Source organism: Rutidosis leptorrhynchoides, chromosome 1 (genome assembly GCF_046630445.1).
Source record: "Rutidosis leptorrhynchoides isolate AG116_Rl617_1_P2 chromosome 1, CSIRO_AGI_Rlap_v1, whole genome shotgun sequence".
Classification (NCBI taxonomy): Eukaryota; Viridiplantae; Streptophyta; class Magnoliopsida; order Asterales; family Asteraceae; genus Rutidosis; species Rutidosis leptorrhynchoides.
The window spans coordinates 487,134,665-487,158,221 of NC_092333.1; the positions used below are offsets into that span (position 1 = coordinate 487,134,665).

Here is a 23,557-nt window from a genome sequence, read left to right on the forward strand (position 1 = left end):
CTTAAAAATATATTCTACGTTGAGTTGTACTACTGACATATTTCCCTGTAGCTTAGTAACTACTATTTACATGGGTATTGTAAACGCGAATCCTGTTGATAGATCTATCGGGCCTGACAACCCCAACCGGACTGGACGACCAGTATTCAACGGTTGCACAGTACTTCGTTTTGGTGACTACACTTGGTACGGTGTAGTGAGATTTCATAATAAAGGGAATATGCGACGTTGATTAAATGTTAAGTATGGTTACCAAGTGCTCAACCACTTAGAATGCTTTACATACACTTGCGAGTGTATTCTGTTTATGATTATGAAATCTTGTGGTCTATTAACATATTGAAATGATTGTTATGATAAACCTATGAACTCACCAACCTTTTGGTTGACACTTTAAAGCATGTTTATTCTCAGGTACGAATTAAGTCTTCTGCTATGCATTTACTCAATATAAGGACATTACTTGGAGCCGATCATCGCAATGGGACCAAATGTTGATGACTTCGTCCAGGTGGATTAGGACGGGTCCTTTCAGAAACTTCGATTAATCATAACTTAAGCATACGATAACGAAAACATGCGAAATCAAAGTCCAAACTTATTAATTTTTTGAGATATATCCATCTAGATACAATACAAGATCAGTACACAAACTCATATAATCAGATTCATAACAATCAAATTCGGTTTTCATAACAACGACAACAATCGAGCAATTTACCGACTAACGACAACTCTAATCGTATGTAATTGAACACTAGACATCAATATACTATTCAATTGACATAAAAACTGATCTAATAAAATTAGGGTTAGTGTTTATACCTTAAAACACAAATCAATTGGTACTAGCGTGTAGAGGACGATCAAAGGAAGCACTTTCGTGTTGAAGGTTCAAGCAAACAAGCAATTTTTGAAGGTGATTGATGGAGATGAAGATGGCGACATGTTTTAGGGGTTTGGAGCTGATCTTAGTCATGGCTTAGGGTTAAGGGTGGAAGAATTGTGATTAAATGACTTTTTATACTTATTTCCTTAATTAGGTTAGGGCTTAAATCACTAGTTAATCACACATGGGCTAAAATTAATCACATAAATGGGTGGGGTGATGGGAATTCGGCCAAAGGGTCCAAAAGGGAGTCCATGTGCTCAAAAATATTGCTAGACAAGTTTCCTAAGTGTACCCATTAAGTGTCGTTAGCCGAAAACGCAAACCGGATCGATAAACGTTAATTTCTCGCGTTTTTAATCTATATAAATTATAATAAATTGAAAGTACTTTTAAAACATAATAATTATATAATATAATTATTAAAATTAAATTACATTATGCTTTGGCTTGCTAGTACGCTAAGTGTGGTTCATTTCTAGTTGCCATTAACCGTACCGGGTTCCCAGAACCTTAACCGGTCGTTAAAACGCATCCCACCAAGTTTAATTCATTAAATATATAATAAATTAAATATGTTTTTCTTAAAGTTAATAATTATTAAAAATAATTATTTTATCGTTTAACTGAGTTCCGTAAACTGAAAAGCTTTCTAGGCGATTAACTTAATCGTGTCGTTTTCTAGGTATTTCGCTATCCGAAACAAGTTCAATAATTAATATAACCATATTAATTCAAGTAATCCACTAGGATCAAGTATGCATTTAATTCCATTAAACACACAAAGTCTAAGTAATCACCGTTAAATACTTAACGGACAAGTAACGATAGTAACGGAAAAAGTCGGGTTGTTACAGCTTGTGTTTGTGTTTTGATTGAAGGATATGTACCTTTGGTGTATGAAAAGGAGATCCCATAAGGATCAAGAGTTCACACATCCATTCTCTGATCCGAAAAACACATGCACGAGGTTTATAAGCGTAGAGAAGAACGGGTATTAAGGAGAAATTTTAAGATTTTGCCATTTTGTTTAGAAGACATGGATCCTAACGGTCAACCAATTCACAATGAAAAGGGTGATCCAATCAACCACGGTCCACCGGTTAATCAAGATCAATTGAATGATCCAACGGACACGCCGATGTGGAACGCTAGATTGGTGGCACCAACGATAGTAGCACCGGCTATTACAAAACCACCAATTGGAGCCGATAATTGGAAGATTGAGGGTAACATTTTCACAATGATCAAAGATACGTTCTTCCATGGGTTAATAGAAGAAAATCCATTTGAACACATCCAACACTTTAACAATCTTTGTGATATCTACAAAACCAAGGATGTCACCGATGATGCTTTTAAGTTAAGGGCATTCCCATTTACACTTCAAGGAGAAGCGAAAGTTTGGTTAAGGAGTTTGCCATCCGATTCCATAAGGGCTTTTCAAGATTTAACCAATGAGTTTATCAATCAATTCTTCCCACCATCAAAGGTGGAACGACTTCGAATGGAAATCAATGGATTCACCCACCAGGGTGATGAGTCTTTGTATGATGCGTGGGTACATTTCAAGAAGATGCTAAGAGCTTGCCCACCACACGGTTTGACTAAGAAGGAGTACATCAACACGTTCTACCGGGGTACTAATGCTTTGACAAGGCAATATCTTGATTCTTCATCCGGTTGAGTGTTTATGTATAAATCACCTAATGCGGCCAAAGTTTTGTTAGAAGACGTCTTGGTTAATATATACGAATGGGCACCTTCACCGCAAGATTTGACAAGGAAAAGTGTAGCACAAGTTGAGAGTGACAATGGGCAAGTGACGCTTCCAAGCTTGAACAATCAATTTCAAATGTATGGGAAAGATTTGAAAAGGCTACAATAATCGATAGTGGCAATGCAAGTAGGTTGTCAACAATGCGAGGGTCCACATCTCACGAAGAATTGTCCCCAAATTAATCAATGTAATCACATCGATCTTGATGGCATTCCCATGAATTTGGATGCTCATGTAAATTATGTGAGTAATCAAAACTATCAACGGGGTGGAACATCGAACCAAAGCTACAACAATCATATTCAAAAGTAAGTCTCATTCAACAATCAAACCAATACACCACCCGGATTTACGAACCAAAACCAAAACCGAAACCAAGGCTATAACAACAACTATAACCAAAACCGAAATAACAACCTTCAATACCAAAATCAACAACCTTACAACAATCAACCTTATAGCAACCAATCCAATTCGAATTATCAAAACAACCAAGGTTATAGTAAACCACAAAATAACCAAGGTCACAATCAAGAACTTCAACAAAACACTCAACAATTCCAACCTTCGAAGGGTTTAGAAGAATATCATGCAAAATTATATCAAGAAGGTAGAGTCAACTGAAGCACTCTTATTAAGGGAAAATGAGCTCTTGAAGCAACAAATACAAAACCAACAAGCATCATTTCAAAACCTTGAAAGTACCGTTGGAAGACTTTCCAATTAAATTGCCGAAAGACCTCACGGCACCTTACCTTCAAGCACTCAAGTTAACCCGATCAACAATTACAACAATAACCGACAACTAAACCAAAGCCAACAAAACAACAACACAAGGGTGATTCCTATCGAAAGCACCAACCAAAACCCTAACTACCCAAACCGTAATGAAAATGTCAATGCCATAACCACTCGAAGCAGTTTAACCACTCAAGGAATTAAAGATCCCCATCCACAACCCTTTATCACCCATGAATCACTACCAAGTTTTATTGAAGAGGAAACCGGGGTTAGTAAGGAGAAGGGTAAGGAAAAGGTTAACTCAACCGAGGGAACGGTATAACCACCCGTCCTAATCTATCTAGACTAATACATTACATTTGGTTACATCGTGAGGTACTTGACCTCTATATGATACATTTTACAAACATCGCATTCGTTTTTAAAAGACAAACTTTCATTTCATCGAAAGTTGACGGCATGCATACCATTTCATAATATATCCAACTATAATTGACCTAGTAATAATCTTGATGAACTCGATGACTCGAATGCAATGTCTTTTGAAATATGTCATGAATGACTCCAAGTAATATCTCTAAAATGAGCAACTGCACAGCGGAAGATTTCTTTCAAACCTGAGAATAAACATGCTTTAAAGTGTCAACCAAAAGGTTGGTGAGTTCATAGGTTTATCATAAGCAATAAAATTCATCATTTTGATAGACCACAAGATTTAAATATAGTACACCTATCTCGTGTACAAAACCATTTTTCATAAATCTTAGTAACCGTACACATATCTCGTGTACAAAATAACATACACATAACCTGTGTATAAAATCATTCTCTCGATACATAACATTCACTTTTCATTCATTGCTTGGCTTGGTAACCGACCTTAACATATAATGCGCATCAATAATATCCCCAAAAACAGAACATCTCGTATGTATAATATATAAACCTCGAAGTACTAAACACCACGCCCACTAGCTCTTCCGTCTAGTGAACATTCTGGGTGGGGATGTTAAACCCGGTAGCTACCTTTAGAATTCGCGTGAATTAGGGTCATACCCGATTCTAATTCTTAGGTTACAAAGCAATAATAATCAGGGGAAAATATTCACAACAATTAGTGACAATTATCACGTCCAACTAATTCAATAATAATCTACAGAATTTCTGTCTGCATAATAATTCATTCGAGGAATGTTTTGCTTGTGTCTATCTCGTCAAACATTTATAAAAGCATTTCATGTATTCTCAGTTCAAAATATATTTTAAAAGCATTTAATAAAGCAGTTATAAAATCAGCGCATGTATTCTCAGTCCCAAAAATGTAAAGAGTAAAAGGGAGCAAATGAACTCACCATATTGTATTTTGTAGTAGAAATACATATGACGACATTGAACAAGTGTAGGGTTGGCCTCTGATTCACGAACCTATATCATTTGTGTATTCATTAATACATATATAATCGTAATCGAATATATATATTATTATTAGTGAATTAATTGTTATTTTAACTATGTTCTTCATTAATAATCTAATTAGTTACATTTATTAATATTTATTACAAAAATAATAATATAGTTATGTTATACGTAGTAAATATGGATTTTATATAACTAATAGTTGTTAGATAAAATAATGTTGATAATAATAAATAAAAAGTTATTTCATCCTATAATAATAATCATCATAGTTATAAAATGATAATTTTTATAAAAGTGATACTTTTAATAGTAATGAATACTAATAATAATAATAACTATAAAAATAATGATTTTATTAATAATAATAATAATACTACTATTTATACTAATAACTATAATGATAATAATGCTAATAATAAGGTTAACGATAATAATCAAAATAACAATTTTAATCATAATTATATATTATCTTATACTTATAATTTTTATTATCTTTTAAATCATAATACTGATAATTTCCTAATCATCTTATTTAGTATCTTTCCTTTTATCATCTCTTATATCCTAATTATAATTATATTTATAAGCAAAATAATAATATCAATAATCAATAATGGTAATAATAATAATAATAATAATAATAATAATAATAATAATAATAATAATAATAATAATAATAATAATAATAATAATAATAATAATAATAATAATAATAATAATAATAATAATAATAATAATAATAATAATAGAATACAACCTTTGAAGAACAAGCTTTCTAAAAAAAAATTGCCACAGGCCGGGCTTGAACCCGAGACCTCTCGCTTAAACACAACACTCCTAACCCTTAGACCATTTGTGTTTTTCTAGAGTTAAACCCATCTAATAACAATATAACCGTACTATTTCTTCTTCTTCTTCATCATTTAACATAAACGCTCAATAATCAAAATCAATTTCCAAGCCAAAAACTCGATTCAAGGCCCATTGGAGTTTGGCCCAACAGACCCACACTCTTAAGGTAGTTTTTATTGGGAAAAAAAATATATTTTGTAGCTTCCTGGTTTCGAACCCACGACCTCTCGTTACACCCAACACACCACTGAACCATTCCTCTGTCCAAACTTTTCTGATTTAATCTACAGTCTAAATCTATTTAGCCTATATTCTTCTGTTTTCTTCTTCTTCAATTAAAACCCAATTATCTTCATCATTCGTTCAGTTCACGGAAGTGAGGAAGCTGGATCACGGCCCAAAAACTTAATTATCTAAGCCCACTTAGCTAGCCTATTAACACTCTAACCCAATAGCAATTAAACTTATAGTTTCCTGTCAGCATTCCCTTCGATTATAACAATAATAAAATAAATAATTATACTTTAAAAAGGATCCTAGGCGTGTGATTTGTATCCTTTTATTTTTAGTCGACAGTAACAACAACAATGTTATCATCTTTAATATCTATCAAATGGGTTTCGATAAGGTTGTTGTTTGAGGTACGTAAAAACAGAAGGAAGGAAAAGGGAAACGCAGCTGCAGCAGTATGGGTGGCAACATGATGGTAGTGATGGTGGTTTTTGTGGTTGTGAGGCGGTGGATATTTAACCGGTGGTCGGCGGTTGTGCAATAGAAGAATGCAAACAGAAAGTGGTTGTATTCGTGGTGGATTATGGTGGCTTTCAAGAATAGAAATAGAAAAACAAAAGCATAGTTGTTGTAGCATCAACAAAGGTATTGCAGGGTTGTTTTGAGACCCGTTTGATGAAATAAAGAAAAAAATTATAACGCAGGCAGCCACAAAGTAAAGACCATAATCAAAGGCTTGCGGTTAGTGGTGGTTTCATTCACATAGAAGAAAAGATGGTTCGAATAGGTTTTAATTTGTAACCGAGGTTGAAACAGGAAACGTTATGGTGGTGGTGAAGGTGGGTTTGTAGGTGATAAAACATGCCGTGATTGTAAGACTGAAACAAACGAACAACGAGAAAAATATATAGATGTTGATAGTGGTGGTGGCTCACCTGATAGTGTTCTAAGATGATGGAGTGGCGGTGATGGTAACGAATAATAAAGCTCGAAAGTAATAGTGATGGTTGTGATGGTGTATGTTCACAACGATGGGGTTAACCGGTGGTGGTAGGGTGACAGATAGGGTTGCCGGGTTCGAACAATAAACAGAATAACACGTTTATTGTGGGTTGACAAAGAAGATATGAGAGGGAGAGGGAGGTTCACAACTCTAATAGAAATAGGAGAAAGAAACTGGATAGGGAAAGAAGAGAGATGTGAGTGAGTGTCAAATATATGTATATGTACATATAATGCATATGATTGAAGAAACAATCATTCAATCAAATACAGTAACCCTAATTCAATTAATTGATTCACGGATTCAATAATCATAATATAATAATTTTAATAATAATACACGTGCTTTTAATTTAATTATCTTACCGACAGTTATCACGGAGTGCGTCATCGTACTCCGTTATAAATTAGTGGCGGATAAAAATAGTCCTCGGAAAAATCCCAAATTCTTAAATTAATTTCCTTTATTTATTTCAGTCATTATGGTATAAAAGTCGATCATTAATTATTAAACAAAAATTAACTCACTGCCCACTCCCGACCCCAGGTAAAATACAAAATTTTTAAAACTTAACAAGTAGTTCATAAATACATTTTTAATAAGTCTATAACTTATCTAACTCATTTTCGGATCGCCGTCTATTTTATAATCACATAAGTTCGAATTTAACTTGCTTAATAACGATCAAAACATCAAACGAGTATTACAATTATTTAATATTTATTTTTAATATAATTTTATTTATATATAGATATGTTTTTAAATAATACCTATTATAATATCTTATTTCATAACAATAACATTTAATATTTCAAATTATACTTTTAATTATTATTTATATATATACACACATATCTATTTACAAATAGTTATTCGTGAATCGTCGGGAATGGTCAAAGGTCAATTGAATATATGAAACAGTTCAAAATTTTTGAGATTCAACATTACAGACTTTGTTTATCGTGTCAAAAATATTAAATCATATCGAGAGTTTGGTTTAAAATAGTCGAAATTTTTTGGGTCATTACAGTACCTACCCGTTAAAGAAATTTTGTCTCGAAATTTGAGTGAATTAGTTATGGCTAACAATAAAAATGCTTTCATGACGCATACGAGCTGAAAATTAGAGTTTTATCATCATCGAGTAATATAGATAAAACAATTTGAATTTTGTGAAGGGTACGAGTGAAGCTATCACAGAAGAATGAAATAAGTAAATGCAGGTTCGTCTTAACTGGTGACGTAGTCATGGTTGATTTCCGGAATTCAAGGGGTTTAAGGAAAATCTTCGTAATAAGATTTGCTTCATCGGTAATTAAGGAAATTAGAATCCTCTTTGGTTAAATGCGATGATCTGTCTCGACTGTTTTGTCTGATATTTCACTATAAATCCACCCTCTTCATTTCCTTTATATTTTGAAGTTCCATACTTTTGTTTTCTCTTCTCGACTTTAAGTCAAGTGAATAATGGTCCAGAATTCGTATGTAAGAAGTTTCGAATGAACATGACTAATGTTCTAAGAGAGAATTGTAATAGCACGATATTGATGGTTAGATTATCAGAATTCAAGAGAAAAGATAGAACTATCAAGATATTATGTTCTTGATATGTTTATAGATTAGATAGAATGTAAGAGTCGTGTAACATGGCACATGATGACGTTAGGATCTGTGAATCATCACGTTCCATTTACAAACTCAGCATGACTTACTGTAATATAATCACGTTGATCAAGTGTCATTATATTATACTAATTCATGCATCAATTTCTTTACATTTCTCCAGGATTCATTCATAAATTAAACTTAGATTTTACAGAAGTTTCCAATATAATGAAACACAGGAAGCACGAAGAGGTATATAATTTCGGACGAGAATATTTATGAAAATATCCTCAGAAATATCTAAGATATTTATGATGATATTTTGGAATTTCCAAGTTCGAAGGTTGATGAAGAAAAATTTTTCCGCAAGATTTTAACATGACTTCGGAGTAAGATATTCTCTAAAGATTTCAACGGATCCAGAATTACCTGGATTCTTTGAATATAGGGTATGGTCCTTATATTTGTCCTTGGTATCCTTCGTGGTTAGCTCAATCCGTTCTCCAGTTCCAACTTTTCTGAGCTTTTCCAACATACTATTCTTTATCATCAAACTTCCGACGATTAAGGTCGTTTACGGTTGCCTACAGTTTCTACTGCTTCATTCAGCTTTTTCAAAGTTCAATGTATTGATTTATAGGCTGGGTGCTTTTCAAAATTTCAGAATCGAAGATCATAGTTCTAGGAGATAATTGTTATATGTATACATATAACTATTGATGTAGCAATGCTACGAGATTCGAAATACTGATTGCTGATTCTCGATAATTGGTATGGCAATTATTATTACAGGGTATAGATGAATACACGATGGGGTTTCAATGAATATAATGATTTTTCGGAAAGTTCAAATTCATTGAAGTTGTTGGTAAGTTTACTGCTAATGTGGTGGAATATAAACGGTTCCCCTGTAACAATAAAAGAGCACGTATATATATCAAGGTTATAATAAGGTTGTTTCGAACGAAAAGTCGAAGTTGATTTGCTAGAGCTGTGACAAAATTGGCTAATTTGAAAAGGATTTGCATTGTTATTTTCGAAAATAACAATGCCAAAGGAGCTAGCACAGATACGTGTTAAACGTTTACTCAGGTTCTGAGTGTTTTCAGGTGCATAACTATATGCATCAATCTTTTCTTTCGTATGTGAAGTGCGGTTGATTCATCCTCTCGATTGAGGTGTTTTCAAAAATCATGAAAGGTTTGAACGTAGATTGTAATCGTTAAGATACAAACGAGGTTTAAGATGAAATCAAGTGGCAACTTGAAGAGTTGTTTAGTTTCATATGTTATAATCAATATTTTAATTCATTTTAATTGTCCAATGTCATTAGTCCACAATCGATAGTCTACAGTTAACAGTCCAATAATTCATATATAGTTTAATATATAATATTCGAATTAATTAATACGTATCGTGACCCGTGTACATGTCTCAGAGTCGATCACAACTCAAAGTATATATATTATTATAGAATCAATCTCAACCCTGTATAGCTAACTCTATCATTACTGCATATAGAGTGTCTATGGTTATTCCAAATAATATATATAGATGCGTCGATATGATATGTCAAAACCTTGTATACATGTCCCGATATTTAAAGTGCGTAAAATAAATAACAGAAATTAAATGACGATAAATAAAATTGCGAGAATATAAATTGCGATAATTAAATTGCGATAAATAAAATGTAATCAGTTAGCTAGGAACAGTTAGCTAGGAATAGTTAGCGTGGATTCTTAATAAAATTTCTCATAGTTAATTTGTTTGTTTCTAACAAATTTTATTTTGTCCAATGTTTTCTTCATTATGCCACTTGTTGGATTCTGATAAGTCAAAATCTAAATATGAAATTGAATGAAAATGGTTATTCTGTGGGGAACGAATTCGTATATCTGTGGATGTAAGTAGGATAGTAAATGACGGTTGAATCAGATTCGAAGAATGTACAGTGTAACTTATTAATGTGAAATCTAAATATTTCTAGGGTATTACTTACCCGCTAAAATATTTTCACCATTAACAGTTTGTACAAAGGAATTTTTTATTACAATCTTTATGAAAACATATATACACATATATTTTCTTCAGATGTAATCGTGGATTTAATGAGTTAATATGATATTAAACTCATTTGATTTACGGCTAGAACTAGAGTACATAATCTCTAAAACATTAGAGATTACATAATCGCCATGAAGAACGAAGATAATTGATGTAGAACGATACGTAGAACGATGATTATACTCGAGGTACAGAATGAGATGTTGAGGCATGGATTGTTGATGGTACTGGTGCTGTTACTGATGGTACTATTGGTGCCAGTGATGTTGCTGAAGCTGGTAAGTTTTGCTCCATATTCTCCAAATTTATTACTCGAGCGCGAAGCTCGTTGACTTCTTCCATTACTCCAGGATGATTGTCGGTTGAAACGAGCGGATGAATAAGGTTTAGAATCTGAGATAGTATGTAATCATGACGAGATATTTCAGGAAATGAGGGTGAGAATGGTATTTCGGACTGGTTCACCGGTAAGTGCTTCAGGTTCTTCGTCAAGAGGTGAATTTGGTTGATAGAAAGGATCACCTTCTTTTTGTCTCCAATGATTAAGTATGCTACGAACCCATCAAATGAATTGGTTGATTCATTCTGGTAACAATGTTTTCGGAGTTTAGGTGAAACTCTATATCGGAATAGCTGTCGGAATCTGAGGAATTCGAACTGGTTGAGGGATTCATCTCGTACGATCAGATGAAGGATTTTTAATAAGAAATAGATTATAGGATGTAGATTAGTGTCCTGCAATACATAATTTACATATGAATATATAATACTAAAATCCCATAAGTTACGGAGGAATCAACGAAAGCTGTCAGGCAAAGGTAAGAATAACAGATACGTTAAGATATGAATTTATCTATACACTGTCTATGCAATAGAGGCAGTAAGACGTGTCTAGACTTTAAGGATGATAAGCAGGTAATTTCCTAAGGATGATAAGCAGATGATTTTTGACACAAAATGATAAGCAAAACTTTTGACATGCAGACACGGTCGAAGTCCAGACCCACTAATGCATCTAAACAACTATCAGTTAGACACACTAATGCAAGACCTGGTTCGCTAAGACCACCGCTCTGATACCAACTATAACGACCCGTCCTAATCCATCTGGACGAATACATTATATTTGGTTACATCGCGAGGTACTTGACCTCTATATGATACATTTTACAAACATTGCATTCGTTTTTAAAAGACAAACTTTCATTTCAATCAAAGTTGATGGCATGCATACCATTTCATAATATATCCAACTATAATTGACATAGTAATAATCTTGATGAACTCAATGACTCGAATGCAACGTCTTTTGAAATATGTCATGAATGACTCCAAGTAATATCTCTAAAATGAGCAAATGCACAGCGGAAGATTTCTTTCAAACCTGAGAATAAACATGCTTTAAAGTGTCAACCAAAAGGTTGGTAAGTTCATAGGTTTATCATAAGCAATAAAATTCATCATTTTGATAGACCACAAGATTTAAATACAGTACACCTATCTCGTGTACAAAACCATTTTTCATAAATCTTAGTAACCGTACACATATCTCGTGTACAAAATAACATACACATAACCTGTGTATAAAATCATTCTCTCGATACATAACATTCACTTTTCATTCATTGCTTGGCTTGGTAACCGACCTTAACATATAATGCGCATCAATAATATCCCCAAAAATAGAACATCTCGTATGTATAATATATAAACCTCGAAGTACTAAACACCACGCCCACTAGCTCTTCCGTCTAGTGAACATTCTGGTGGGGGTGTTAAACCCGGTAGCTATCTTTAGGATTCGCGTGAATTAGGGCCATACCCGATTCTAATTCTTAGGTTACCAAGCAATAATAATCAGGGGAATATATTCACAACAATTAGTGGCAATTATCACATCCAACTAATTAAATAATAATTCACAGAACTTCTGTCTGCATAATAATTCATTCGAGGAATGTTTTACTTGTGTCTATCTCGTCAAACATTTATAAAAGCATTTCATGTATTCTCAGTTCAAAATATATTTCAAAAGCTTATAATAAAGCAGTTATAAAATCAGCGCATGTATTCTCAGTCCCAAAAATGTAAAGAGTAAAAGGGAGCAAATGAACTCACCATATTGTATTTTGTAGTAAAAATACATATGATGACATTGAACAAGTATAGGGTTGGCCTCGGATTCACGAACCTATATCATTTGTGTATTCATTAATACATATATAATCGTAATCGAATATATATATTATTATTAGTGAATTAATTGTTATTTTAACTATGTTTTTCATTAATAATCTAATTAGTTACATTTATTAATATTTATTACAAAAATAATAATATAGTTATGTTATACGTAGTAAATATGGATTTTATATAACTAATAGTTGTTTGATAAAATAATATTGATAATAATAAATAAAAAGTTGTTTCATCCTATAATAATAATCATCATTGTTATAAAATGATAAATTTTATAAAAGTGATACTTTTAATAGTAATGAATACTAATAATAATAATAACTATAAAAATAATGATTTTATTAATAATGATTTTATTAATAATAATAATAATACTATTTATACTAATAACTATAATGATAATAATGCTAATAATAAGGTTAACGATAATAATCAAAATAACAATTTTAATCATAATTATATAATATCTTATACTTATAATTTTTATTATCTTTTAAATCATAATACTGATAATTTCCTAATCATCTTATTTAGTATCTTTCCTTTTATCATCTCTTATATCCTAATTATAATTATATTTATAAGCAAAATAATAATATCAATAATCAATAATGGTAATAATAATAATAATAATAATAATAATAATAATAATAATAATAATAATAATAATAATAATAATAATAGTAATAATAATAATAATAATAATAATAATAATAGAATACAACCTTTGAAGAACAACCTTTCTAAAAAAAAATTGCCACAGGCCGGGCTCGAACCCGAGACCTTTCGCTTAAACACAACACTCCTAACCCTTAGACCATTTGTGTTTTTGTGGAGTTAAACCCATCTAATAACAATATAACCGTACTGTTTCTTCTTCTTCTTCATTTAACATAAACACTCAATAATCAAAATCAATTTCCAAGCCAAAAACTCGATTCAAGGCCCATCGGAGTTTGGCCCAACAGACCCACACTCTTAAGGTAGTTTTTATTGGAAAAAAAATATTTTGTAGCTTCCGGGTTTCGAACCCACGACCTCTCGTTACACCCAACACACCACTGAACCATTCCTCTGTCCAAACTTTTCTGATTTAATCTACAGTCTAAATCTATTTAGCCTATATTCTTCTGTTTTCTTCTTCTTCAATTAAAACCCAATTATCTTCATCATTCGTTCATTTCACAGAAGTGAGGAAGCTGGATCACGGCCCAAAAACTTAATTATCTAAGCCCACTTAGCTAGCCTATTAACACTCTAACCCAATAGCAATTAAACTTATAGTTTCCTGTTGGCATTCCCTTCGATTATAACAATAATAATATAAATAGTTATACTTTAAAAAGGATCCTAGGAGTGTGATTTGTATCCTTTTCTTTTTAGTCGACAGTAACAACAACAATGTTATCATCTTTAATATCTATCAAATGGGTTTTGATAAGGGTGTTGTTTGAGGTTCGTAAAAACAGAAGGAAGGAAAAGGGAAATGCAGCTGCAGCAGTATGGGTGGCAACATGATGGTAGTGATGGTGGTTTTTGTGGTTGTGAGGTGGTGGCTATTTAACCGGTGGTCGACAGTTGTGCAACAGAAGAATGGAAACAGAAAGTGGTTGTATTCGTGTTGGATTGTGGTGGCTTTCAAGAATAGAAATAGAAAAACAAAAGCATAGCTGTTGTAGCATCAACAAAGGTATTGCAGGGTTGTTTTGAGACCCGTTTGATGTAATAAAGAAAAAAATTATAACGTAGGCAGCCACAAAGTAAAGACCACAATCAAAGGCTTGCAGTTAGTGGTGGTTTCATTCACATAGAAGAAAAGATGGTTCGAATAGGTTTTAATTTGTAACCGAGGTTGAAACAGAAAACGTTATGGTATTGGTGAAGGTGGGTTTGTAGGTGATAGATGGTGTCGTGATTGTAAGACTGAAACAAACGAACAACGAGAAAAATATATAGATGTTGATAGTGGTGGTGGTTCACCTGATGGTGTTCTAAGATGATGGAGTGGTGGTGATGGTAACGAATAATAAAGCTCGAAAGTAATAGTGATGGTTGTGATGGTGTATGTTCACAACGATGGGGTTAACCAGTGGTGGTAGGGTGACGGATAGGGTTGCCGGGTTCGAATAATAAATAGAATAACACGTTTTTTGTGGGTTGACAAAGAAGATATGAGAGGGAGAGGGAGGTTCACAACTCTAATAGAAATGGGAGAAAGAATGATAATGCTAAAAACGAACATATATTTCATAGCATTATTCCTCAAGAAAGACAAGCTTTAAGTTGCAATTGTTCTATTTACAAGTGATATTCGTTTAAATAATAAAAGGTGAAGACAAAAGACAGATTCGACAAATTGAAGACACAAACGACCAAAAAGCTCAAAAGTACAAAATACAATCAAAGAGGTTCCAATTATTGATAAGAAACGTCTCAGAATTATAAGAGTACAAGATTCAAAACGCAAAGTCCAAGATATTAAATTGTACGCAAGGAAGTTCGAAAATCCGGAACCGGGACCAGAGTCAACTCTCAACGCTCGACGCAACGGACTAAAAATTACAAGTTAACTATGTATATAAATATAATATAATATATAATTAATTATATAAATTATATATATATTATATTTATATATTAAAACCGTCGGCAAGAAAGGTTCCAAAATGAGATGAGCTGTAGAAACAAACTCCGCGAGTTGCGGAGTTTGAAGGCCAAAAAGACCGCGACTCGTGGAGCCTCCCTGGACAAAAATGCCTATAAAAGCCAGCGCAATTCGACGTTTTATATATCCATATATCCATCCTCTCTATCTATATACGTAAATATATATATATATATATATATATATATATATATATATATATATATATATATATATATATATATATATATATATATATATATATATATATATATATATATATATATATATATATATATATATATATATATATAATATATATTTTAATTTTAATTTCTAATAATAAGGGTATGTTAGCGAATGTTGTAAGGGTGTAAGTCGAAATTCTGTCCGTGTAACGCTACGCTATTTTTAATCATTGTAAGTTATGTTCAACCTTTTTAATTTAATGTCTCGTAGCTAAGTTATTATTATGCTTATTTAATCCGAAGTAATCATGATTTTGGGCTAATTACTAAAATTTGGTAATTGGGCTTTGTACCATAATTGGGGTTTGGACAAAAGAACGACACTTGTGGAAATTAGACTATGGGCTATTAATGGGCTTTATATTTGTTTAACTAAATGATAGTTTGTTAATTTTAATATAAAGATTTACAATTGGACATCCCTATAAATAATCATATACACTCGATTGGACACGATGGGCGGGGTATTTATATGTACGAACAATCGTTCATTTAACCGGACACGGGAATGGATTAATAGTCACTAGAATTATTAAAACAGGGGTGAAATTATGTACAAGGATACTTGGCATAATTGATAAAAAAGTATTAAAACCTTGGGTTACACGCAGTCGACAACCTGCTATAATTATTAAACAAAGTATTAAAACCTTGTTACAGTTTAAGTCCCCAATTAGTTGGAATATTTGACTTCGGGTATAAGGATAATTTGACGAGGATACTCGCACTTTATATTTATGACTGATGGACTGTTATGGACAAATACCAGACGGACATATTGAATAATCCAAGACAAAGGACAATTAACCCATGGGCATAAAACTAAAATCAACACGTCAAACATCGTGATTACGGAAGTTTAAATAAGCATAATTATTTTATTTCATATTTAATTTCCTTTATTTTATATTTAATTGCACTTCTAATTATCGTATTTTTATTTATTGTTATTGTATTTAATTGCACTTTTAATTATCGTATTTTTTAATTATCGCAAGTTTATTTTATCGCACTTTTATTTATCGAAATTTCATTATCGTTATTTACTTTACGCTTAAAATTAAGTCTTTTATTTATTTAATATTTTACATTAGGTTTTAACTGCGACTAAAGTTTTAAAATCGACAAACCGATCATTAAACGGTAAAAACCCCCTTTTTATAATAATGATATTACTTATATATATTTTTATTTTTATAAATTAAAACTAATATAGCGTTAAGCTTTGGTTAAAGATTTTTCCCTGTGGAACGAACCGGACTTACTAAAAACTACACTACTGTACGATTAGGTACACTGCCTATAAGTGTTGTAGCAAGGTTTAAGTATATCCATTCTATAAATAAATAAATATCTTGTGTAAAATTGTATCGTATTTAATAGTATTTCCTAGTAAAATTTAAGCTATTTCATATACACCTAGCATAACATCAAACTGGATAGGGAAAGAAGAGAGATGTGAGTGAGTGTCAAATATATGTATATGTGCATATAATTCATATGATTGAAGAAACAATCATTCAATCAAATACAGTAACCTAATTCAATTAATTGATTCACGGATTCAATAATCATAATATAATAATTTTAAAATTAATATACGTGCTTTTAATTTAATTATCTTATCGACAGTTATCACGGAGTGCGTCATCGTACTCCGTTATAAATTAGTGGCGGATAAAAATAGTCCTCGGAAAAATCCCAAATTCTTAAATTAATTTCCTTTGTTTATTTCAGTCATTATGGTATAAAATTCGATCATTAATTATTAAACAAAAATTAACTCACTGCCCACTCCCGACCCCAGGTAAAATATAAAATTTTTAAAACTTAAAAAGTAGTTCATAAATACATTTTTAATAAGTCTATAACTTATCTAACTCATTTTCGAAATCGCCGTCTATTTTATAATCACATAAGTTCAAATTTAACTTGCTTAATAACGATCGAAACATCAAACGAGTATTACAATTATTTAATATTTGTTTTTAATATACTTTTATTTATATATAGATATGTTTTTAAATAATACCTATTATAATATCTTATTTCATAACAATAACATTTAATATTTCAAATTATACTTTCAATTATTATTTATATATATACACACATATCTATTTACAAATAGTTGTTCGTGAATCGTCGGGAATGGTCAAAGGTCAATTGAATATATGAAACAGTTCAAAATTTTTGAGATTCAACATTACAGACTTAGCTTATCGTGTCAAAAATATTAAATCGTATCGAGAATTTGGTTTAAAATTAGTCGAAATTTTTCGGGTCATTACAAACGGGTAATGATGAAACGGGTAAGAAAAAGAGTAATGAGCCTTTGAAGGCTACGAGAATGGTGCCATATCCGAAAGCTTTAAAGAAGGACAAGTTGGCGGCTCAATATAAAAAGTTTCAAGAGATGATGAAAAACGTCTCGGTCAACTTGCCGATCACTGATATGCTCAAAGGAATGCCAAACTATGATCGGTTCATCAAGGAGCTAATTTCTAAAGGGGTAAATATCATGACAAAACCTCTTTCTTTATTGAAGGGGAGTGTAACATGATTCTTGCATCAAGGCCAAGGATTCCTAAGAAGTTAGGAGATCCGGGTAAATTTGTTTTCCCTTGTAAGTTTGGTGAATCGGAAGTGTTCAATGCACTAGCCGACTTGGGTGCAAGCATTAACCTAATGCCACATTCACTTTACGAGAGGCTTGGCCTTGGACCTCTTAAGCCGACCCGAATTAGGATAAGATTGGCCAACCATTCTTTTGATACAGCTATTGGCATCATCGAGGACATCTTATTTAGCATTGACACCTTGGTCTTCGACGCCTTTTATTTTTCAACCCTTTTCTTTTTCGACCTTTTTCGACGCGCTCTTTTTCTTTCTTATTTCTCGCCATTCTAGTTTTAGGACATAGATTTTTATTCTACTTCTTATCTAAATTTCTTAAAATTACGAAAATTTATTTTAAGTGGTTAAATTGATAGACATCAAAATTTTCTGGTTCGTAGTAATAGTTGGATTTGTACGTGGACCGGGTTATTGGAGCCAAACAGTACTCAATTATATTGAGACCAAACGAATCCTGCCCCTCTGCTGCATCTTTTGGCTATTCGAAACGTGGGCAAAATCAGAAAAGTCTATTAATTGGATAACTTATATAATTTTTCTTTCCTTTTAAAAACTAATAGGATATTCAGTGAATGTACCGAGCAAGACGTTCACCGCCTTTTGTACGTTCACCACCTGTAACTCGATCAAGACATCTAGCTAATATTACCGCCGTTGATTTTTCTTTAGAATCGTCATCCAGTCGACCAAGTACTCCAATTCAAATTTCCGATAATCCATTTTTTGAAGCCGACCTCACAATTGAGAATCCGGAGAATATTCAGGGACGATTCATAGATCCTGAACCATTAATTTTTCCTCCGAAACCACCAATCATTCAAATAGAGATTGTTGAGGAACGAATCATTAAATCAGAATCCTCTAGTGATTCAGATTCAACACATTCAATTATGGAAAATCTGGAACCTCTAAGTATGGAAGACCGAATGAGAGCTAAACGCACTGGCCAAGGTCACGCAATTACTCATCCTGACATTAATGCGCCAGATTATGAAATCAAAGGACAAATTCTACACATGGTGACTAATCAATGCCAATTTAGTGGTGCGCCGAAGGAAGATCCAAATGAATATCTTCGTACCTTTAATAAGATCTGCACACTATTTAAAATCCGAGAAGTTGAAGATGAACAGATATATCTCATGTTATTTCCCTGGACTTTAAAGGGAGAAGCCAAAGATTGGTTGAAATCGTTACCTGAAGGGGCGATTGATACATGGGACGTTTTAGTTGAAAAATTTCTTAGACAATTCTTTCCGGCATCTAAAGCCGTAAGACTTCAAGGAGAAATTGTTACGTTCACCCAGAAACCGAATGAAACTCTATATGAGTCGTGGACAAGATTTGGAAAGTTATTAAGAGGATGTCCGCAACATGGTTTAGACACCTGTCAAATAGTACAAATATTCTACCAAGGATGCGACATCACTACAAGGAAAGACATAGATATAGCAGCTGGTGGTTCCATTATGAAGAAAACCGAAACTGATGCTTATAAAATTATTGATAACACTGCTTCCCACTCACATGAGTGGCACCAAGAAAAAGATATCGTTAGATCATCTAAAGCAGCTAGAGCCGATTCTAGCCATGACTTAGATTCCATTTCAGCAAAGATAGATGCTGTCGAGAGACGAATGGAAAAGATGACTAAGGATATACACTCAATACAAATTAGTTGTGAGCAGTGTGGAGGACCACATTTGACAAAAGATTGTCTCAGTATTGAACTAACAATGGAACAAAGAGAGAATATTTCATACATAAACCAAAGGCCTGGAAATAATTATCAGAATAATTATCAATCGCCAAGACCGATTTACAATCAAAACCAGAATTATAACCGAAATATTCCATACAACAACCAACAAGGTCCTAGCAATCAACAAGTATCTAATAATACTTACAATCAACAAAGACCTAATTTTCAAAACAAACCACCACAAACCGATGATAAAAAGCCAAATTTAGAAGATATGATGACGAAGCTAGTTGAAACTCAAACGCAGTTTTTCACATCTCAAAAATAAACCAATGAACAAAATGCTCAAGCATTTAGAAATCAACAAGCTTCTATTCAAAATTTGGAACAAGAAGTAAGTAACCTAGCAAGGTTAATAGGTGAAAGAAAACCGGGAAGTTTACCTAGTGATACAAATGCTAACCCCCGGAATGAAACAGCTAAAGCCATTACCACAAGAAGTGGTATTACACTTAAACCACCTGAAATACCTGTAACTTCTGATGAAGCTATTCCTACTCCACAAGAACCACAACCTGAACAAGATAAGGAAAAAGAACCGGTAGTTGAAAAGGTTAATGAAGATAACACAGTTAAGGATAAACCTTATGTTAAACCATACCAACCACCACTTCCTTACCCGAGTAAAATGAAAAAAGAGACTCTTGAAGCCGAGCAATCCAAATTCTTGGATATGTTTAAACAGATAAATGTAAATCTTCCTTTCATTGATGTAATTTCAGGAATTCCTAGATATGCTAAATTCTTGAAAGATCTGATCACAAATAGAAAGAAAATGGAAGAACTCTCGGCCGTTACTATGAATGCTAATTGTTCAGCAGTGCTGTTGAATAAGATACCAGAAAAATTATCAGATCCAGGAAGTTTCACAATTTCATGTTTTCTGGGTAGTCTTAGTTCAATAGAAGCATTGGCAGACTTAGGTGCTAGTATAAATTTAATGCCGTATTCACTATACACTAAACTAGACCTTGGAGAATTGAAACCAATAAGAATAAGCATACAACTAGCCGATCGATCAATAAAATATCCTAGAGGGATAATGGAGAACATGCTAGTTAAAGTTGGTACTTTAGTATTTCCAGTAGATTTTGTTGTTCTGGACATGGAAGAAGATTCTCAAGTTCCTCTCATATTAGGAAGACCATTATTAAACACGGCTAAAGCAATGATAGACGTGTTTGGTAAGAAACTGACCCTAAGTATAGAGGACGAGAGTGTTACCTTTTCAGTTGATAGAGCAATGCAACAACCGCAATCTGCAGATGATACATGTTATTATATTCAAACTATAGATTTACATGCAGAATTGTTAGAAGAATTTCCAGATTTACAAGGAACAGGAGAATGTTCTTTAGGAGAAGGAACTGAACCAATTGATGAAACTGAAATGTTAGCTACACTAATGGCTAATGGATATGAACCAACAACAGAAGAAATTCAAATGCTAAAAGAAGAAGACAGATATCGATACAAATCATCGATAGAAGAACCTATGACATTAGAGTTAAAGCCACTTCCAAACCATTTGGAATACGCTTATTTACATGGTGAATCTGAATTACCTGTAATAATATCGTCTTCTCTTACTGAAAATGAAAAATCTCAACTCATTTTTGTATTGAAAGCTCATAAACCAGCCATTGCATGGAAGATTCATGATATTAAAGGAATAAGTCCTTCGTATTGCACACATAAAAATCCTTATGGAAGAAGGTCATAAAACGTATGTGCAACGCCAACGAAGACTAAATCCTAATATACAAGATGTTGTTAAAAAAGAAATTATTAAACTGCTTGATGCAGGTTTAATTTATCCAATTTCTGATAGTCCATGGGTAAGCCCAGTTCAATGCATGCCGAAGAAGGGTGGCATGACTGTCATTACAAATGAGAAAAATGAGCTTATTCCTACTAGGACTGTAACAGGATGGCGTGTATGTATTGATTATAGAAAATTAAATGACGCCACCAGAAAAGATCACTTTCTCTTACCTTTCATTGATCAAATGTTAGAAAGATTAGCCGGAAATAGTTACTATTGTTTTCTTAATGGTTTTTTCGGATATTTTCAAATTCCAATAGCACCCGAGGACCAAGAGAAAACCACATTCACGTGCCCTTATGGTACTTTTGCTTACAAACGCATGCCATTTGGACTTTGCAACGCCCCTGTAACCTTTCAAAGGTGCATGATGGCGATTTTTCACGACATGATAGAAGAATGCATGGAAGTTTTCATGGATGACTTTTCAGTCTTCGGTGATACTTTTGAATCATGTTTAGTTAATCTTGAATGAATGCTTATTAGATGTGTACAATCAAATCTAGTACTTAATTGGGAGAAATGCCATTTCATGGTTAAAGAAGGCATCGTTCTTGGACATAAAATTTCAAAGGAAGGAATTGAAGTGGATAGAGCTAAAGTAGATGTAATTGCTAAACTTCCACATCCCACAAATGTTAGAGGAGTTAGGAGTTTTCTAGGGCATGCCGGTTTTTACCGACGTTTCATAAAAGATTTTTCTAAAATTGCCACTCCTATGAATAAACTCCTAGAAAAGGATGCTCCATTCATCTTTTCAGAGGAATGCATCAAATCTTTTAATATTCTTAAAGAGAAACTCACTAATGCGCCGATCATGATAACACTAAATTGGAATCTACCGTTTGAACTAATGTGCGATGCAAGTGATTTTGCAATGGGAGCCGTTTTAGGACAAAGGATTGAAAAACGATTTCAACCTATATATTATGCTAGTAAGATGTTACAAGGAGCACAAACAAATTATACAACTACTGAAAAAGAACTCCTTGCTATTGTCTTTGCTTTTGACAAATTTCGTTCATATCTCGTTCTAGCTAAAACGGTGGTCTATACCGACCATTCTACTCTTAGATACCTATTTTCGAAACAAGATGCTAAACCAAGATTAATCCGTTGGATCTTACTCTTACAAGAATTCGATATTGAAATCCGAGATAAAAGAGGAGCAGAAAATCTCGCCGCTGATCATCTTTCTCGTCTTGAAAATCCTGAATTAGAAGTTCTAAATGAATCGGCCATACAAGACAACTTTCCTGATGAATATCTATTGAAGATAGATTATAATGAAATTCCATGGTTTGCAGACTATGCAAACTACTTAGTATGTGGATTCCTTGAAAAAGGATTATCGTACCAAAAACGAAAGAAATTCTTCAGTGATATAAAACACTATTTCTGGGAAGATCCACATTTGTTTAAAAGTTGTCCAGATGGAATAATACGCCGATGTGTATTCGGAGATGAAGCTAGTAAAATTTTAAACCATTGTCACACAGGACCAACAGGAGGGCATTATGGGCCTCAACTAACAGCAAGAAAAGTTTACGATGCTGCATTTTATTGGCCTACAATTTTCAAAGACGCACACCTTCTTTGCCAATCCTGTGATGCTTGTCAAAGGGCCGGAAAAATAAGTCAACGTGATGAAATGC

General features: G+C 32.9%; 1 non-coding gene across 1 annotated transcript; it reads right to left on the minus strand.

The window, feature by feature from the left end:
* Positions 1 to 2,387: 2,387 nt before the first annotated feature.
* LOC139886949 (small nucleolar RNA R71) lies at positions 2,388 to 2,494 on the minus strand. Its single transcript, XR_011772806.1, has one exon. It is a non-coding gene; the product is annotated as a small nucleolar RNA R71 (small nucleolar RNA).
* Positions 2,495 to 23,557: the final 21,063 nt, after the last annotated feature.